General features: G+C 53.6%; 1 long non-coding RNA gene across 2 annotated transcripts; it reads left to right on the forward strand.

Moving 5' to 3' along the window:
- The first annotated feature begins 384 nt into the window (after nucleotides 1–384).
- Nucleotides 385–8257, forward strand: LOC142472386 (uncharacterized). 2 transcript variants are annotated; one of them, XR_012789668.1, is made up of 4 exons: nucleotides 385–662; nucleotides 5820–5864; nucleotides 7929–8026; nucleotides 8124–8257. It is a non-coding gene; the product is annotated as an uncharacterized LOC142472386 (long non-coding RNA). The 2 variants fall into 2 exon arrangements; XR_012789667.1 differs by lacking the exon at nucleotides 5820–5864.
- Nucleotides 8258–11369: the final 3112 nt, after the last annotated feature.

Genomic DNA, 11369 nt, shown 5'->3' on the forward strand with positions numbered 1-11369 from the left:
ATTGGTGAGTAGGAAGGTGCTGCCTACATGCCCAGGCCCTGATTGGTGGGTAGGAAGGTGCTGCCTACATGCCCAGGCCCTGATTGGTGGGTAGGAAGGAGCTGCCTACATGCCAAGGCCCTGATTGGTGGGTAGGAAGGTGCTGCCTACATGCCAAGGCCCTGATTGGTGGGTAGGAAGGTGCTGCCTACATGCCCAGGCCCTGATTGGTGGGTAGGAAGGAGCTGCCTACATGCCCGGCCCTGATTGGTGAGTAGGAAGGTGCTGCCTACATGCCCAGGCCCTGATTGGTGGGTAGGAAGGTGCTGCCTACATGCCCGGCCCTGATTGGTGGGTAGGAAGGTGCTGCCTACATGCCCGGCCCTGATTGGTGGGTAGGAAGGTGCTGCCTACATGCCTGGCCCTGATTGGTGAGTAGAACTGCAACATAACATTTGCAACAATTCTACTGCAAACATATTAACCCCTGATTCCTGAGGTGCTGGAACCAAGCAAATACATATATATACATAACATATAATACAATACCAATGTATTACTGACAGGTAGGGGTAATGGCAGACTTAACCTTTTATAAACAGTAGCCATATTTCCCCCTACCATCACAGTTCCGATACCACGTTTTCTGGAAAGTTCCTCTGGATCAGGAGGATCAGAGAAAGGTAGGAGAAGACAATCAGCTTGACCTGCCAGCTCACAGACCAGGGTGAATAATAAGGTGCAGACGTGGACTGAGGTACAGACAAAAACAAAATAAGGAGAATACTAAGGTACTCTGCAGAGAGAAATCCGCTTTGCTGCACACCCCCAGCAGGTGGGAAAATTAAATAACTTTACTAATCGAGGGGTTACATGAAACATATCACTATACAAAATAAAGACAGTGATTAAAAATGCATACACGGCGTATAGGCGTGACTACCACCGAAGCCGCTTGCTAATACTGGCTGAAATAATACCACAGCAAGGGAACGAATGGACGGTGGTGGGGAGACACCGTCTCAAACAGGTAAAGCAACTGCGGCCCGGAACATATAGATGGAGACCTGGGTCACATAGCAACCAAAATGGTGATCAGATGAAGTCGCCAAGAGGGTAAACCTCGGGGAGGAGTGACATGGATGATTGAGCCAAATGGAAGTAACAAGCCTAGATATAAGCAGCTCTACAAAAACTGGTGGCTGCATTAGTGTAGGGAATGGCCACCTCGGATACCATACATGTGTTTCCCAGCTGTTGGACCCCAATATAAAGATAGCACAGTGATGGTGAGTAGGGGCCCTCGAGGGCTGAAGTTACCCTCCCCCCCCTTATTTTAGTGTGTATGAGACATTTGTTTTGCACAGACGCCTCACATCCCCTTACGATCAGGAATCTGCTGCGGGCTGGAGATATTGTTGCCATAAGTGCTGTTTAGTAAATATGTCCCTTAATGAGTGGCTCCCGTTAGCTTTGTCTGAGAGCGGCAGAGGAACTACCTGTTGAGACCAAGTGCAACTTGCTAGAGCAGCAGGAATGGGGCATTGTTATTGGATAAATAAGGTTAAAATAACTTTAGCATTGTAGCTTTATAGAATGCAGAAACCCTGCTCTGTATCTCACCAACGAGCAGCAGGTCATGCGAAGCTTGTCTGACTGACTGGGGCATACTGGAAATTAATAGGGCAGGCATAAGCTTATAGGGGTCCATGTTAAAATGGATATGAAGCAAAAGGTGACACTGTTCATTGTGCATGTCGCAGCCAGGGATTCTGGGTAGTAACATTGTATGCTAAAACGGATGTGCAAACTGGGGGGCGGGAGATTTTTCTGGAGGGTGCGGTGGTTGCAGAGGCCCAGGGCTCTTCCCCAAGGCATTTAAATTAAATGCCGGGGGATCGCGTGAGGCCTCTGCAACACCACTTACCGTGATTCAGATGGCCGTGTGACGCATCGCCATGGCAACTCAGCGGGTCACGTGACCCGCAGCGTCATTTGCCGCAGCTGCAAAGTAAGGGAGAGCGCAAGCACCGAGGCAGGCAAGACAGGGGGGCACAGCAGAAAAAGTTTGCGCTCCTCTGTGCTAAAAGATAATGGGGAGAGGCAGGGACGGGTTGCATACCTGTCAGATATAAATGTGCTTGTATGTGGGATTTTTATTAGTAATAAGAAATGCATGTGCACAGACATACACCGGAACAACGCATACAGTATTGCGGGCAAAGCCAAGGTAAGGAGGCAGCTCTGCACAGGACAGCATCATGTGGGGGGCTTCATACTGTTCTGCCCACTGGTGGCGGCACTGATTTTCCTATGGCAGGGAAAGGGACACACTGTGTGCTCATTTGCATTCCATTGCCCAGAATCCTTTGCTGCAGTGGATGCGGTTATGGGGTGAGGCACAGGTCCTGTCTCAGACGTGAACGTGTTAATAAGAGTTCTTTATCATTGTGGCACTGAGTGTGAAGCAGGGGAACCTGGCTCAATTCCCGGTGTCAACTCCTTGGGCAAGTCACTTTATCTCCCTGTGCCTCAGGCACCAAAAACATAAAGTGTAAGCTCCACGGGGCAGGTACCTGTGCCTGCAAAATGTCTCTGTAAAGCGCTACGTAAAACTAGCAGCGCTATACAAGAACATGCTATTATTATTAATAATATATTATATTAATAATAATAATAACAGTAACAATTCTGCAGATGCGCAGTATGATATTTTGCTGCCACCTCGTGGTGAGAAGTCAAAACTGCAGGCAGATAAAGAAGTCTATTGATCCGTGTTTGTGCGGCAGGAACACGCGTGCACAAAACCCGCAGCCGCCCTCAGTGTTTGTGTTCCCACCCCCCTCCTCATAATTACGCTTATTGCAACATCTCTACTGCCTGCAAACGGTTAGTACAGGGGATGCCAACTACAGCCTTCAAGAGCAACCAACAGGTCAGCTTTTCATGATATCCCTGCTTCAGCACAGGTGGATCTGATTGAGCTACCTGTGCTGAAGCAGGGACATCCTGAAAACCTGACCTGTTGGTAGCTTGAGTTGACGTTCCCATGGTTAGTGTGTAGAGTGGGTGTTGCAGACCCTTCTGGCATGGAAAGGGGTTAATGCCTTCAAAATGTGCATTGTGAATATCCTGGGGGGGGGGGGGGTGATCGTGGCTTTTGACCCCCCCATGTTCAGTGGGGCGGTCAGTGAGGGGTTGAGGTTTATAAACCAAATTGTCATGACAACTCCTGTCACTGGGGGAGATATGATACAGATCCCCTTATCTCCCACGTGACACGCTTTGGGTTGGGGGGAACTGTTGCCGGGGAGAGAGTTTCTGCGTGTAATGCGCAGAGCGAGGGGACTGCTGGTCCTGGGTCCCGCTGCTTACAGACAATCGGAGCCGTTTAAAAATTAACGTGCGCTGGGAAAGTCGGAAACCGGAGCCGGTCAGAATCCGCTGTCACGCGCAGCCACTTCTCCGGCTCCCACGGTAACTCCGTGTCCTGCCTGGAGGGTCCCAGCACGCCTGGGGATGTCACAGAACCCGGGACAGCAGAGCAGCCAAGCCAAGACCATGTAAGACCCCAGACCACGCGTGTCCTGTGTGTGGCCCCTTCACTGCCGGAGAAACTTGCACAACTTAATGGCATTCAGGGGGTTAGCAGAGTGATGGGACATATCCTGCGGGCGCAGGTGGGGGAGGGGGAGAGGGGCGCAGGGGGGCACACACGGGGGGAGAGGGGCGCTGGGGGGGGGCTTCTTATCTGCCGTCACATTCTGTGTCCTGGTTTCTCTTAAACCCTTTTCTGTTACATCATGTATTGTACTTTCCTTTCTACCTGCGTGTATGTACAGTATATCGCACTGACTGTGTACAGAGCTCCTCACAGCAGTAATAAGGAGATATTCCACACCGTGGGAATAAGCGCCGCAAACATACAGGTAAACATTAGGAAAAGGAGTCCCTGCCCCGAAGAGCTCACACTCTGTATTCTTATGAATCACGAAGGTCACAACAATGAATATTCCACAATATACCCCACGTTTAACTAGTAAGAATGTTACTAAATGTTTGCTCTGATGTTGGGACGGGAAACAGTTATTGTGTGATACAGTAGATGCATACGGGACAGGGACAATGACAGGTTGGGAGAGACTGGGACAGGCAGGGAGAGACTGGGACAGGCAGGGAGAGACAGGGACAGGCAGGGAGAGACAGGGACAGGCAGGGAGAGACAGGGACAGGCAGGGAGAGACAGGGACAGGCAGGGAGAGACAGGGACAGGCTGGGAGAGACAGGGACAGGCTGGGAGAGACAGGGACAGGCAGGGAGAGACAGGGACAGGTAGGGAGAGACAGGGACAGGCATGGAGAGACTGGGACAGGCAGGGAAAGACAGGGACAGGTAGGGAGAGACAGGGACAGGCAGTGACATGCTGGGACAGGCAGAGAGAGACTGGGACAGGCAGGGAGAGACAGGGACAGGCAGGGAGAGACACGGACAGACAGGGAGATACATGGATATGCTGGGACAGGCAGGAAGAGACTGGGATAGGCAGGGAGAGACGGGGACAGGCAGGGAGAGACTGGGACAGGCAGGGAGAGACGGACAGGCAGGGAGAGACAGGGACAGGCAGGGAGAGACTGGGACAGGCAGGGAGAGACTGGGACAGGCAGGGAGAGACTGGGACAGGCAGGGAGAGACAGGGACAGGCAGGGAGAGACTGGGACAGGCAGGGAGAGACTGGGACAGGCAGGGAGAGACTGGGAGAGGCAGGGAGAGACTGGGACAGGCAGGGAGAGACTGGACAGGCAGGGAGAGACTGGGACAGGCAGGGAGAGACAGGGACAGGCAGGGAGAGACAGGGACAGGCAGGGAGAGACTGGACAGGCAGGGAGAGACTGGGACAGGCAGGGAGAGACAGGGACAGGCAGGGAGAGACTGGGACAGGCAGGGAGAGACAGGGACAGGCAGGGAGAGACAGGCACAGGCAGGGAGAGACAGGGACAGGCAGGGAAGACACATGGTGATGTGAGAAAGTGACTGTCAGGACAAGCAGTGTTACAATGTACACATTTCACTGTAACCCTTTCAGTGCTGCAGCCTGTAACATCTCTGACACTGAAGGATGTGGGTATATGTCAGGATAATGTTACACAGTTATTTTGGGATTGTGTGTGTCCCCCCCCCCCCTCCCTCTTCCCCCCAAGCCCCGTCCCCCTCTGCCTCTTTTTCCTTCAGATATTCCTGGGGGATATTTAAACCTTGTCCCCTGTGACACAATGATGACAATCATGTGACCCCATCAATGGGAAGTGTCGGCACCCCCCCCCCCGCCCCCTGTAGGGTAAGGGTTAATGTTGGGCTCTGCTGGAGCAGTGAAACCAGAGAGCAGAGACTCACAATCCATTATTAAGAGCTTTCCACCCACAGATCCGCAGCTCATGTGCTCACGTTAACCCCTTCAGGGCCACAGGGGTGTGCCAGCGCTTTGCGCGCTGAGCCCTGAAAGGGTTACCCCTTTTCCCAGCCAGGTGCTTTGAAACCAGGGGCGGCCAACTCCAGTGCTCAAGGGCCACCAACAGGCCAGGTTCTCAGGATATCCCTGCTTCAGCACAGGTGGTGCTGTCGAAGACCGAGCCACTGATTGAGCCACTTGTGCTGAAGCAGGGATGTCCTGAAAACCTGGCCTGTTGGTGGCCCTTGAGGACTGGAATTGGTCACCCCTTTGTGAAACCATCTTTGTTTGACCCCCCGTACCCCTCCCCCCACCCCCATGTTCCCTCTCCTCACCGCAGGCGTATCTCAGCCTGTTTGTTAACCCCTCTCTCTCCGGCTTGTCTCTTGCGCAGTGATCTGCACTGGAGGATGACCCCCCCTGTGCCCGTGCAGTGCAGGTAACATTGAGCTCCCTCTGTACGGTGCTTATTTAATACGCTGTGATGCAGCTTCCCAGCGCTGGGGAATATTTTAGTTTCATTCATTTTAAAAGGAGCTAGTATCTTCCCCAGCACCGGGAAGAAGTGTCCTGCATATCGGATGAGGGTTTCTCCCTGCTTCTGTTTAAAGAAATATTGCTGTATTTTACAAGGAATCTCCCCCTCCTCGTTCTTCACATAAGTATTATATTCCCCATGGAGACTGTGATGGCAGATACTGTACAGTAGATTTCTTCAGGAAGAGGGTGGACATCTTTTTAGATGGGAAAGGTATACAGGGATATACCAAATAAGTATACATGGGAAGGATGTTGATCCAGGGATTAATCCGATTGCCAATTCTTGGAGTCAGGAAGGAATTTATTTTTCCCCTTATTGGATGATATAACACTGAGGTTTTTTGTTTGCTTCCTCTGGATCAATAAGTAAGTATAGATATAGGATAAAGTATCTGTTGTCTAAATTTAGCATAGGTTGAACTTGATGGACGTACGTCTTTTTTCAACCTCATCTACTATGTAACTATGTAACATGAGTAACTATGTAACATGAGTAACTATGTAATATGAGTAACTATGTAACATGAGTAACTACTGTACTGTATGTATTTATTTATTTCTAAATACATTTGAAAGTTTCCCCCCCAAAGTTTAAGAAATGTAAAATGTTTTGAATTCAGGAAAGTGCTGAAGCTAATTGTGGGTTTATCTCAATCTCTCTCCCTCCCCTTCCCCTCTCTCCTCACTCTCTCTTTCTCCCCCTTCCCCTCTCTCCTCACTCTCTCTTTCTCCCCCTTCCCCTCTCTCCACATTACCCTCTCCCCTCACTTTCTCCCCCTTCCTCTCTCACTCTCTCTTTCTCCCCCTTCCTATCTCTCCTCACTCTCTTTCTCTCCCACCTCCTTTCCTCACTCTCTCCCACTTCCCCTCTCTCTTTCTCCCCCTTCCTCGCTCTCTCTTTCACCCCCTTCCCCTCTATCCTCACTCTCTCCCCCTTCCTATTTCTCCTCACTCTCTTTCTCCCCCACCCCCTTTCCTCACTCTCTCTCCCGCTTCCCCTCTCTCTTTCTCCCCTTCTCTCTTTCTCCCCTTCCTCTCTCTCTCTATTTCTCCCCTTCCCCTCTCGCACCCTCTCTTTCTCCCCCATCCCCTCTTTCCTCACTCTCTCCCCCTTCCCCTCTCCTCACTCTCTCTTTCTCCCCCTTCCCCTCTCTCCTAACTCTCTTTCTCCCCGTCCCCCCTCTCTCTCTTTCTCCCCTTTCCCCTCTTTCCTCACTCTCTCTTTCTCCCCCTTCCTATCTCTCCACACTCTTTCTCCCCCATCCCATTTTCGCACTCTCTCTCCCGCTTCCCCTCTCTCTTTCTCCCCCCCCCTCTCTCCTCACTCTCTCTTTCACCCCCATCCCTGTTCCTCACTCTCTCCCCCTTCCCCGCTCTCCTCACTCTCTTTCTCCCGCCCCCTCTCTCTTTCTCCCGCTTCCTCTCTCTCTTTCTCCTCCTTCCTCTCTCTTTCTCCGCTTCCCCTCTCTCCTCACTCTCTCTTTCTCCCCATCCCTGTTCCTCACGCTTTCTCCCTCTTCCCCTCTCTCCTCACTCTCTCTTTCTCCCCCATCCCTGTTCCTCACTCTTTCTCCCTCTTCCCCTCTCTCCTCACTCTCTCTTTCTCCCCCTTCCCCTCTTTCCTCACTTTCTTTCTCCCCCTTCCCCTCTCTCCTAACTCTCCCTTTCTCCCGCTTCCCCTCTCTCTTTCTCCCCCTTACTCTCTCTCTCTCCTCCCCTTCCCCTCTCCTCACTCTCTCTTTCTCCCCATCCCCTTTCCTCACTCTCTTTCTCCCCCTTCCCCTCTCTCCTCACTATCTTTCTCCCCCTTCCCCTCTCTCTGTCTCCCCCTTCCCCTCTTTCCTCATTCCCGTCCCCCCCCCCTTCCCTTCTCTCCTCACTTTCTCTCTCTCCTACCTCTCTCCCCCCCCCCACCTCTATCCTCCCCCTCTCCTACCTCTCTGCCCCCCCCCTTTCCTTTCAGGATATCACAGGAGCTGTGGATGTGGGCAAAATGTCAGGTCCTGACCTCTCTGCGGCTGCCCTTTGGAGTGGGTGCCATGCTGCCCACACTAAAGAAAGGTGACAGAGAGGGTGCTGGGACATGGGAGAGTAAGGCATGAAGTCACGCACACGCACACGCACACGCACAGCTGACTCCAGACCTCCTCTCCCCCAGCCTCGTGGTCTTGTGACGTGGTCTCAGCTTCCTCGCCCCCCAGACTGATCCCCCCGTGTAAACCCGACAACCCCGTGAAATCTTCCCGCACCCACCAGGAGCTGCACCGCGAGCTGCTGCTCACACACAGGAAGTACGTACGCGTGTGCATGTATGTACAGTTACATGTACACTGTAACCGAGCTTCGCTCTCTGCTGCTCTTCTCCCGGGGACACGGACACCTTCCTCGTACAACGCGGATCTTCTATCCAGAAATTCATTACAGCAACTAATCAGCCCCCAGTACCAGGGGCACTCCCCTCAGCGGGCACAGGACGCCGTGTGGGGTGGGCTTGTTAGGCTGCGCTTATAGACGGCATGATGATGCTAGCACGCGCACAGCAAGCACAAATTGCCGCATAACGGAGCGCGATGGCGCGGCCGCGTTTTGAAGAAACAACAGTTTTTGTCTTTTCAAGCGCGGCCGTGTGACGTCCGTGTCATGTGACCGGTTCAGCCAATGAAGGCAAAGCAATTTTGTGATGCCCCCGCCACGCCTCCCCATCGCCTGCAGCCAAGTCCACAGATTGCTGGGGCTGCAGGAGTGCGCGAGGCGATGCGGTCCGTCTCGCGTGGGTGCGCAGGTAGTATAATCTCTGCCTTATAGGAACAGTGAGCGGTCGATCATGCGCGGCCAACGGGGTAAAAAAAAAAAAAAAAAGTTGGGACAGCACCCAAAAAGTCGGGACAGCACCCCAAAAAGTCGGGACAGAGCTCTAAAAAAAACAGGACATGGGGTCCCCCTAGCTATTTTAGCCCTATATGGGTCACTAGAAACTGGACTTGTAATAACTCTGAACAGAACTTAGAACGGACTTGGCCCAAACTGGGCTCTCTTATTTCTAACCCTCCCTGGAGGCTCCGGGACCCATTTCTGGGGTCTCCAGGGCGCCGAGACAACCCGTGTTACACTGACGCACATATTCCCATAGGAACTACCCGAAGAAAGGGATTTAACCCCTTAAATACCAATCCATTCCAAGCGTTAACAATGTACTGCTCTAACCAGCAGTAAGGGATGTTTTGGTTTACTACAATACGCTCTTTCCACTCAAAATATTTCATCCTTTCTCCCTCCCCTCCCTCTCATACACTCTCTCTTTCTACCCCTGCTCTCCCCCCTTTCTCTCTTGTCTTACACACTCTCTTCCCCTCCTCTCTGTCTGCCCCCCTCTTGCACATTATCTCCCCTCTCACCCATTCTGTATCTCCCTTTCCTGACTGTGCTCTCTCTCCTCCTCACTCACTATCTTTCTCTCATTCTGTCTCCCTTCCCCCTATCTTTCTGCCCTCTCTCTTCTTCACCTTTCCCTCTGTTTCTCTCATTCAACCTCAAGCCCTCCCTCTCTTTCCCCATCTCCCCCCTCTCACTCTCCTTCCCCATCTCCCCCCTCTCACTCTCCTTCCCCATCTCCCCGCTCTCACTCTCTCTCCTTCCCCATCTCCCCCTCTCACTCTCTCTCCTTCCCCATCCCCCCTCTCACTCTCTCTCCTTCCCCATCTCCCCCTCTCACTCTCTCCTTCCCCGCTCTCACTCTATCCCCTTCCACTTCTCCCCCTTTCTCCTTCCCCATCTCCCCCTCTCCTTCCCCATCTCCCCCTCTCTCCTTCCCCATCTTCCCCTCTCTCCTTCCCCATCTTCCCCTCTCTCCTTCTCCATCTCCCCCTCTCCTTCCCCATCTCCTCCCTCTCCCGCTCTCTCCTTCCCCATCTCCCCCTCTCCCCCTCTCACTCTCTGTCTCCTTCTCCATCTCCCCCTCTCCTTCCTCATCTCCCCCTCTCTCTCTCCCTCCTTCCCCCTCTCCCCCTCTCCCCCTCTCTCCTTCCCCATCTCCCCTCTCACTCTCTCCTTCCTCATCTCCCCCTCTCTCCCTCCCTCCTTTCTCATCTCCCCCTCTCTCTCTCCCTCCTTCCCCCTCTCCCCCTCTCTCCTTCCCCATCTCCCCTCTCACTCTCTCCTTCCTCATCTCCCCCTCTCTCTCTCCCTCATTCCTCATCTCCCCCTCTCACTCTCCCTCCTTCCCCATCTCCCCCTCTCACTCTCTCTTCTTCCCCATCTCCCCCTCTCACTCTCTCTTCTTCCCCATCTCCCCCACTCACTCTCTCTCCTTCCCCATCTCCCCCCTCTCTCCTTCCCTATCTCCCCCCTCTCTACCTTCCACTTCTCCCCCTTTCACTCTCTCTCCTTCCCCATCTCCCCCTCTCTCTCCTTCCCCATCTCCCCCTCTCTCTCCTTCCCCATCTCCCACTCTCACTCCTTCCCCATCTCCCCCTCTCTCTCCTTCCCCATCTCCCCCTCTCACCCCTTCCCCATCTCCCCCTCTCTCTCCTTCCCCATCTCCCCCCCCTCTCCCACCTTCCACATCTCCCCCTCTCTCTCCTTCCCCATCTCCCCCTCTCTCTCCTTCCACTTCTCCCCCTCCTTCCCCATCGCCCCCTCTCACTCCTTCTCCATCTCCCCCTCTCTCTCCTTCCACTTCTCCCCCTTTCACTCTCCTTCCCCATCTCGCCCTCTAACTCCTTCCCCATCTCCCCCTCTCTCTCCTTCCCCATCTCTCCCTCTCTCCTTCCCCATCTCCCCTCTCACTCCTTCCCAATCTCCCCTCTCACTCCTTCCCCATCCCCCCTTCTCTCTCTCCTTCCCCATCTCCCCCTCTCTCACCTTCCACATCTCCCCCTCTCTCTCTCTCCTTCCCCATCCCCCCCTCTCACTCTCTCCTTACCCATCTCCCCCTCTCTCTCTCCTTCCCCATCTCCCCTGCTCTCCCTCCTTCCACTTCTTCCCCTTTCACTGTCTCACCTTCCACATCTCCCCCTCTCACTCTCTCCCTCCCCATCTCCCCCTCTCACTCTCTCCTTCCCCATCTCCCCCTCTCTCTCTCCTTCCACTTCTCCCCCTTTCACTCTCTCTCCTTCCCCATCTCCCCCTCTCTCTCTCCTTCCCCATCTCCCCTGCTCTCCCTCCTTCCACTTCTTCCCCTTTCACTGTCTCACCTTCCACATCTCCCCCTCTCACTCTCTCCCTCCCCATCTCCCCCTCTCACTCTCTCCTTCCCCATCTCCCCCTCTCTCTCTCCTTCCACTTCTCCCCCTTTCACTCTCTCTCCTTCCACATCTTCCCCTCTCACTCTCTCCTTCCCCATCTCCCCCTCTCTCCTTCCACTTCTCCCCCTTTCACTCTCTCTCCTTCCCCATCTCCCCCTCTC

The sequence above is a fragment of the Ascaphus truei genome, chromosome 21, assembly GCF_040206685.1.
Source record: "Ascaphus truei isolate aAscTru1 chromosome 21, aAscTru1.hap1, whole genome shotgun sequence".
In the NCBI taxonomy this organism is placed as follows: domain Eukaryota; kingdom Metazoa; phylum Chordata; class Amphibia; order Anura; family Ascaphidae; genus Ascaphus; species Ascaphus truei.